We start from the raw sequence: 8,654 nt of genomic DNA, 5'->3' as shown, positions 1-8,654 counted from the left end.
GGTCCAGAGGTAAGGATGCTACCCCTCCTCCATGTACTAATCTAATTTCCTGTTTAATGCATCTATGGTGTGGGGCATGCACTTCTTTTATGATCACATATTGCTTCAGTTGTTACAGGGGTTTACTGGTTTGGCTCTTCTGTAGCCTTCTAATGGATTAGTCATATTAGCTTTGACAAATTCAGAGTAGGTCTGTGATCGCTGCATCTTGTTATTCATGTTTAATTTGAGTTATGGAATGTTATCTGGTACCATTCAAGTCAGAACTGTAACATGTTTTGTATGGTGTAGAGGTTGATTGAGCTATTCTCTGCTATCTGCTAGGGTCATATTAATTCTTTGTGTCATCCTCTCACCAAAACACACTACTCCAGTGGTATAACTTGGGTTTGTTCAACATGTTTAATGTTTTAGGTTAAAATTAATTGAACACGGCTGAAGCTTTTTGTCAGCATGTCCATGCAAATGCAAGAATGGCCAAATCTCTAATGCCTTAGCCAGTCAGAGTTGACCTGCCAATTAACCAGAGCCCATTTTTCCCCGCAGTATAAGTTGTGATTATTTGAAATTTGGCATTCTTGCATTTATCCTGATGAATGGAAAAGAAAACTTCAGCAATATCATCTCTTTTCAGCAAGATTCAACCTCTATACTGCAAAGCAAGTGTTTAAAATTAATTGTTGTGAGCTATTTGTTATCTATATCAGATTTTAAACAAAGATGTATCAACTGGGTTATGTAATAATTAATTGAATTATTGTCAAAACGCAATGTATTGAATAAAGATGCAATAACAGGTGAATACAAACAGTAATATAGACTTAAATATCACTAAATGTCTGACAAAGGCATGCATGTACGCCCATGCAAGAACTAACTCTCATAAGGAGAAAAGGAAAAAAACATTATCTGCAGAGATTGGCTTTCTGAAGAACAAAAGATTGGCTAATGGGTTATTCGTGAAGGCAAAATGATAGAGCAAAGGATGTCCTGGAGACTATTCTTCTGATGTTCTGCAACTTGTGGTCAAGTCCCTAATCATGCATAGTTGTTTCTGAAGACTTGCAGGCTCAGCAAATGCAAACTGGAGATGTTATTCAATCACTTTCAAAAGACCAACTAGATTTCACACTGAACTCCATAGAAGGATGGTCTGCTCAGAAATGAGAGAGAGAAAAACTAGGTAGCTTGTTCTTAACAAGCTTCCCTGAAACTAGGCCAGATAAATCAAGCCATTCACTTCAAGAAAGTCCAACAGGTGGCTACAAGAAAGCAAGCAGTTATTAGTAGTCATGTAATTTGCAGGAAGTCTTTTTAAAATATCACTGAAAATATCTACTGTGAATTTTCAGTTACTTCTGAGAGAAACTACTCCAGGTATTTTTAATATTAACATTAATACTTGAAATGAATTGTTTTTCCACAATCCTTAAGTCCTCCAAGCAATATTAAACTCCTGAGGCAGCTTGCCACCTTGGTGGGTTGGGAGGAGGTGGCATTCCCTTGATCACAATCACTGCCTGACTAAGGAACTAGACATCAGACAAGAGGAAGTCACTTACCTTCTCTTCCAACTCTTCTGTTTGAGGGTTCAGTGCAGGGATATATACTAAAAAGGCAATTTGCCTGGCCATGCTATCTCCTTCCCAAATGCCAGTCATGCAGTAAGGAGTTCCAAGTTGTAAGAGATTGTAGAGTAAGAAGGTTGTATCTTGGACCGTTGGGCAAAATGCAGAGCAATTTTGATTTTGAGCAAAGTAAGCTAGCCCATCTAATAATGAATCAACGTTGCATAGAACATTACAGCGCAGTACAGGCCCTTCAGCCCTTGATGTTGCACTGACCTGTGGAACCAATCTGAAGCCCATCCAACCTACACTATTCCATTATCATCCATATGTTTATCCAATGACCATTTAAATGCCCTTAAAGTTGGTGAGTTCCATGCCCCTACTACTCTGAGTAAAGAAACTACCTCTGACATCTGTCCTATATCTGTCACCCCTCAATTTAAAGCTATGTCCCCTTGTGCAAGCCATCACCAGCCAAGGAAAAAGCCTCTCACTATCCATCCTATCTAATCCTCTGATCTTGTATGTCTCTATTAAGTCACCTCTCAACCACCTCCTCTCTAACAAAAACAGCCTCAAGTCTCTCAGCCTTTCATCATAAGACCTTCCCTCCAAAACAGACAACATCCTGGTAAATCTCCTCTGCACCCTTTCCAAAGCTTCCTCATCCTTCCTATAATGCAGCAACGAGAACTGTACGCAATACTCGGCCGCACCAGAGATTTGTACAGCTGCAGTATGACCTCATGGCTCTGAAACTCAATCCCTGCACCAATAAAAGCTAACACGGTGTATGCCTTCTTAACCACCCTATCAACCTGGGTGGCAATTTTCAGGGATCTATGTACGTGGACACCGAGATCTCGCTGCTCATCCACACTACAAAGAATCTTAGCATGAGCCCAGTATTCTGTATTCCTGTTACTCCTTCCAAAGTTAATCACCTCACACTTTTCTGCATTAAACTCCATTTGCCACCTCTCAGCCCAGCTCTGCAGCTTATCTATGTCCCTCTGTAACCTGCAAGAGCCTTCTGCACTGTCCACAACTCCACTGACTTCAGTGTTGTTCACAAATTTACTAACTGCTCCTTCTCCGCCCTCATCCAGGTCATTTATAAAAATGACAAACAGTAGTGGCCCCAAAACAGATCCTTGTGGTACACCACTAGTAACTGAACTCCAGGATGAGCATTTCCCATCAACCACCACCCTGTCTTCTTTCAGCTAGCCAATTTCTGATCCGAACTGTGAAATGATCTTCAATCCCATGCCTCTGTATTTTCTGCAATAGCCTACCATGGGGAACCTTATCAAGCGCCTTACTGAAATCCATATAGACCACATCAACCACTTTACCTTCATCCACCTGTTTGGTCAACTTCTCAAAGAACTCAATAAGGTTTGTGAGGCATGACTTACCTTTCACAAAACTGTGTTGACTATCCCTAATCAAATTATTCCTTACTGGGAACGAAAGTCACTTTAATGATTCAGACAAGACTTGCCTTATCTGGTGTTAACTGTGTTTGAAGTGTGTCCAGACCAGCTCATTACCGTTTCAATTGTACTCTTTCAATTGCAAGGAGAGAAAGAGCTGTTTGAGGTAACTCAATAAAATTAAGGCACTTGGGCATTTAGGGCAGTGACTAACATGGCTAAATCTGAGAATGTACCTGCAGCAGACTTGTACAGGTATGCACAAATTTACAGGTTCAGAATGACATGCTTGGAACACTAGTTACAATGTGATGAGATTTTTATCTACATACTCAGCACATGCTTTCCACAGGACCCCTCAAAAATAACTATTCTCTCAGGGTGTGGAAGATACAATTCATTGGAAGAGGAAAGCTGACTCTCACAGACATAATCCATTATTTGATATTGCATAAATGAACATTTTGACAGTTTAACGTTGCTCTGTTTTGTGGAATTAATCCTTGTATTGGGCTGATCGACCTGCCAGCTCACTTTGTGCTGAGCTGGTGTCTGCTAATCTCTGTAAAATACCACTCAGCCTCAGTGCAGTTTTTGGACAGCCTGTAAGGGAAAAAAAAAGAATTGTTTGTCTGTCTAATCATTAATGCTGCATTCAGGAATTTTATTTTGCCTCTGGCTGGTTTCAGCATCTCTGGTACCAAGAGGTTCTGCCTGCAGTTCAAGTGAATGTACTCACTTTCTAAAATAAAATGTTTTGTAAGAATAATAAAATTCAGCAGGCTTAGCTTTTGTTTTCACAGGGAACATATTGCATGTAGTCCTTTACTTTCTGGTCAAAGCTAACCATTAAGAGTTGGGAAACTAATCACGCTGTGCTATAACTTTTATGTAGAGACAAATATGGCCATGATTCTAAAATTGAATGAAGTTCCAGGTCAGAGTCATAAAGTTGAAAAGAATGTAAGGTGAGTTGTTGTTAGTTCTGACTAGGATTTTGGAACACACCAACAATCGTGGCCAAATTTAAAGGAATAAAAGACTTGTATTTTGTGTACAGTCATAGAGATGTACAGCACAGAAGCAGACCCTTCTGTCTAACCTGTCCATGCAGGCCAGATATCCTAAATAATTTGAGTCCCATTGTCATGTCTTTCACAACTCCCAGGTGTCCTATATTCATTGCTAAAGAAGTTTGTTTCTTGAAGTTGTCACTGTTATAATGTAGAAATCTTGGCAGTCAATTTGTGCATAGCAAGATCTCACAAATATTAATATGTTAAATGGTCAGATCATGGTTTTTTTTAAAGTGATGACGACTGTTCCTATTTTTATTATTTACACTGTCTTTGCCCTAGATATATTTTGCTTTATTTTTAAGAATTCCTTTTTCTTTTAAGGTTTATGGATTTTAGTCCATCTGTTCTGAAGTTTACATAAGCAGTGAAAGGTCTCTCTGCGTAGGACACACATTGTCTTTAAGGGCCTAGCTTTAAAATCTAGGCCCAAATGAGAGCAATCAAGTCGAAGGAGGCGAAACAGTTTTGACAAATATGTCGTCGTATGTAATTCTACAGCACAACACTGGTCTTCCAATTAAGACAAATTAAGCAATAATGACCCTCCCTTTACAGTCCTGCGAGGGGTCAGCTCTGCTAACAAACTCTCTACCTTCCAAACATGCATGCTTTGCATTTTCATAGAATCCCTACAGGGTAGATAGAGGCATTTGACCCATCAAGTCTGCACCAACTCTCCAAGCATTCCCACCCCCTCACCCCCCAAATTCCTGTAACCTTGTATTTCCTGTGGCTAATCCACCTAGCCTACACATCCCTGGACACTACTGGGCAATGTAGTGTGACCAATCCACCTAACCTGCATATCTTTGGACTGTGGGATTGTGATAATACTATGACATTTAAGAGGTGCGTTTTGGAACAATAAAAGCAGCCTGGATGGGTAGGGTTAGGCTCCCACAGAACCAGGATTTTTAGTTTTAGCTTTCTGCAGGTGCTAGGGTCTTGAAGCTGGGTGTGAAAGCTCGTATTCCTCTCTCTGTTACAGCTAAAATCTGGCATTCTCTTCCTGCTGCTCGAATTGCAAGTGAGACAACCTGTTTTACTGAATTTGCCTTTGCCAAGTGTGTGTTTATGTGATGTTATTATACTGGAACAGTTAAATAGCAGTAGTTAATAGATATATGAATTTGTTAAGCATTTTGACAGTTACAATTAAGCCAGTTGTTTTCTTTTATTTCTATTTTGTCTGTATTTTAACTGTAGTGTAAAAATAAAGTGTGTTTTGTTTCAAATCCGGTAGTTTGACCAATCAAATTGCACTCAGAACACAATGCTTTTACACTTGTAAAATAAGAAAAAGGTGGAGTCTAGACTACCTTTGTAATGTATTTTGAGTGGGTTTGGTCTGGTCCATAACAGGATAAACTGGAGCAATTGGCAAAAACCCACGCAGACCCAGGGAGAATATGCAATTCTACAGAGATAGTCACCTGAGGCTGGAATCAAACCCATGCTGTTGGCACTGTGAGGCAGTAGTGCTAACCATTGCTTCTGTTGATTGAAACTCCCTTTAGGCCTTCCTCTTCTGGATTTCAGAGAAGCCTCAACCACCTAAAATGCGGTCTGTCAACGCAAAGATTGCCCTGCTCCAAATTGAGCATAACCCGAAATGGGGTAAGCAGTGAGAATTGCCATTGCTGTTGTGGTCATTGATAGAGGCTCAGCTCCTCAGTGACATCACTCAAACTATACACTAGCAATTGTGTCTCTCCAGTGGAGTGAGATGTCTGGTCCTTTGTGGATATTTTCTAATCAACCTGTTTAAAAATGTTATTACATATCTTTGGAACAGGTGGGACTTGAACCCTGGCCTTCAGGTAAGGACATTACCACTGCACCACAAGCTCTGGTGGTCTTTTGTAGAGTATGACGAATTATTTACTTAAGAGTGTGGTGCTGGAAGAGCACAGCAGGTCAGGCAGCATCCGAGGAGCAGGCAAATCGCCATTTCGGGCAAAAGGCCTTCATCATGAATTCTGGTGCAGGGCTTTTGTCCGAAACATCAATTTTCCTGCTCCTTGGATGCTGCCTGACCTGCTGTGCTCTTCCAGCACTACACTCTCTTCTCTAATCTCCAGCATCTGCAGTCCTCACTTTCGCCTAATTATTTACTTACCTGAGTCAGCCACAAATTTGGAGTTAGGGAGGAACTTGTGGTTTTAATTTCAAGTTTTCGCATGCATGTTTGAAACTGCAGCAGAGATTCCCAGCGACAGCAGGATAATATCTCAATTGAATTACCCCATCAGTTAGACTTGTATATATGGTATAGAAAGCGATTTATAAGCAGTGCATCATCAACACTGCACAGAGTAGATTAATTCCATAAAGATTTAACATCACTAACAAAATGATTTATGTTTAATTGGCATCCTAGGATCCTTGTGCAGTAGCAATGTCCCTATCTCTGAGCCAGGAGGCCCAGATTCAACCCCCACCTACTCCAGAGGTATGTAATCACATCTCTGAAGCACTTGATTATAAAATATATTAACTAGCAGTCCTGTGTATCACGACCCTTGTTTATGTAACACAGTTTGCAACAGCCTTAATATATCTCTTTATTTTTGCATTGAGTTGAGAGTCAAGGCCACGAGAAACCAATAACGTCGAATTTCAGAAATGGCATTGTTGGTTTCTGGAGTGTCATTATTGGTGGTGTGAGCTATATTACAGTAAAAAGGGTGTTGAGACTTTGCGGTAATTAAACACAAATCCCAACAGTATGTTGTGTGAACATGGGTTTTATTTCCTCGGTGTACTGTTGTTGGGCACCAGTTGAAGTACTTGCAAAATTGCTGCATGAGCACAATGAAATATTTGGCTCCCTGGAGTTGCAGAAAGGGTACCTTTCTCTTTAATCTCAATTTTACAGTGTAATCGGCAATCAGGCTCAGTTGGTTTGCAATGCAGAGTGACACCAGCAATGTGGGTTCAAATTCTGCACTGGCTGAGGTTACCATGAATGACTCTTCTTCTCAACCTCACCCCTCACCTGAGGTGTGGTGACCCTCATGTTATACCATCACCAGTTGTCTCTTTAATGGGAGAGCAGCCCTAAAGTCTGGTAAGACTATAGTCACTTTACCTGCAGATGCAGAGACATATCTGACTTTGATCTTGCTGCACAAAAATGTCTTATGTGGGAGAATGAGTCAGAGAACCTGTAGAAATTAAAATATTTGAGAATAAAACACAGTGACAGTCTCAACAAGAGAGAACCTGGGGCCAGGGCTTTTGTTCAAGGGAGGATGTGAGTATAAAGTACAGTTAGCAAGTTTGCAGATGACACCAAAATTGGAGGTGTAGTGGACAGCGAAGAAGGTTGCCTCAGATTACAATGGGATCTTGATCAGATGGGCCAATGGGCCGAGGAGTGGCCGATGGAGTTTAATTCAGATAAATGTGAGGTGCTGCATTTTGGGAAGGCAAATCAGGGCAGGACTTATACACTTAATGATAAGGTCCGAGGGAGTGTTGCTGAACGAAGAGACCTTGGAGTACAGGTTCATAGCTCCTTGCAAGTGGAGTCGCAGGTAGATAGGATAGTGAAGAAGGCATTTGGTATGCTTTCCTTTATTGGTCAGAGTATTGAGTACAGAAGTTGGGAGGTCATGTTGCGGCTGTACAGGACATTGGTTAGGCCACTGTTGGAATATTGCGTGCAATTCTGGTCTCCTTCCTATTGGAAAGATGTCGTGAAACTTGAAAGGGTTCAGAAAAGATTTACAAGGATGTTGCCAGGGTTGGAGGATTTGAGCTATAGAGCGAGGTTGAATAGGCTGGGGCTGTTTTCCTTGGAGGTCGGAGGCTGAGGGATGACCTTATAGAGGTTTGCAAAATCATAAGGGGCATGGATAGGATAAATAGACAAGGTCTTTTCCCCAGAGTAGGGTAGTCCAAAACTAGAGGGCATAGGTTTAGGGTGAGAGGGGAAAGATATAAAAGGGACCTAAGGGGCAACTTTTACACGCAGAGGGTGGTACATTTATGGAATGAGCTGCCAGAGGATGTGATGGAGGCTGGTACAATTATAGCATTTAAAAGGCATTCGGATGGGTATATGAATAGGAAGGGTTTGGAGGGATATGGGCCGGGTGCTGGCAGGTGGGACTAGATTGGTTTGGGATATCTGGCCGACATGGACAAGTTGGACCGAAGGGTCTGTTTCCATGCTGTACATCTCTATGACTCTATTAGCAGATGTCCACTTCCAGAAGGAAGTCTAATTATTTTGTTCAAGTCATATTTGATTGATTGCAGTCAGCAATCTCCCAGCATGGCTCTTAGGCCAATGTAGTAGCTTGAAATTGCTTGCAATGAGCTTCAATCAGAGAGATGGCTAGTTCGCAGTCAGGCTGTGACCTTAACTAAGGTGGGACTAATTCTTCGTTGAAGAGTGTGGTGCTGGAAAAGCACAGCCAGTCAGGCAGCATCCGAGGAGCAGGAGAATTAAAGTTTTGAGTGTAAGCCCTTCAGGAACCATTCCTAATAAAGGGCTTATGCCCAAAACATCGATTCTCCTGCTCCTCGGATGCTGACTGGCTGGCTGTGCTTTTCCA

The sequence above is a fragment of the Chiloscyllium plagiosum genome, unplaced genomic scaffold (genome assembly GCF_037043375.1).
Source record: "Chiloscyllium plagiosum isolate Xiang-an unplaced genomic scaffold, Cpla_swu_hap1 HiC_scaffold_53X, whole genome shotgun sequence".
Taxonomy (NCBI): domain Eukaryota; kingdom Metazoa; phylum Chordata; class Chondrichthyes; order Orectolobiformes; family Hemiscylliidae; genus Chiloscyllium; species Chiloscyllium plagiosum.
Note: the sequence above shows the minus strand (reverse complement) of the source record.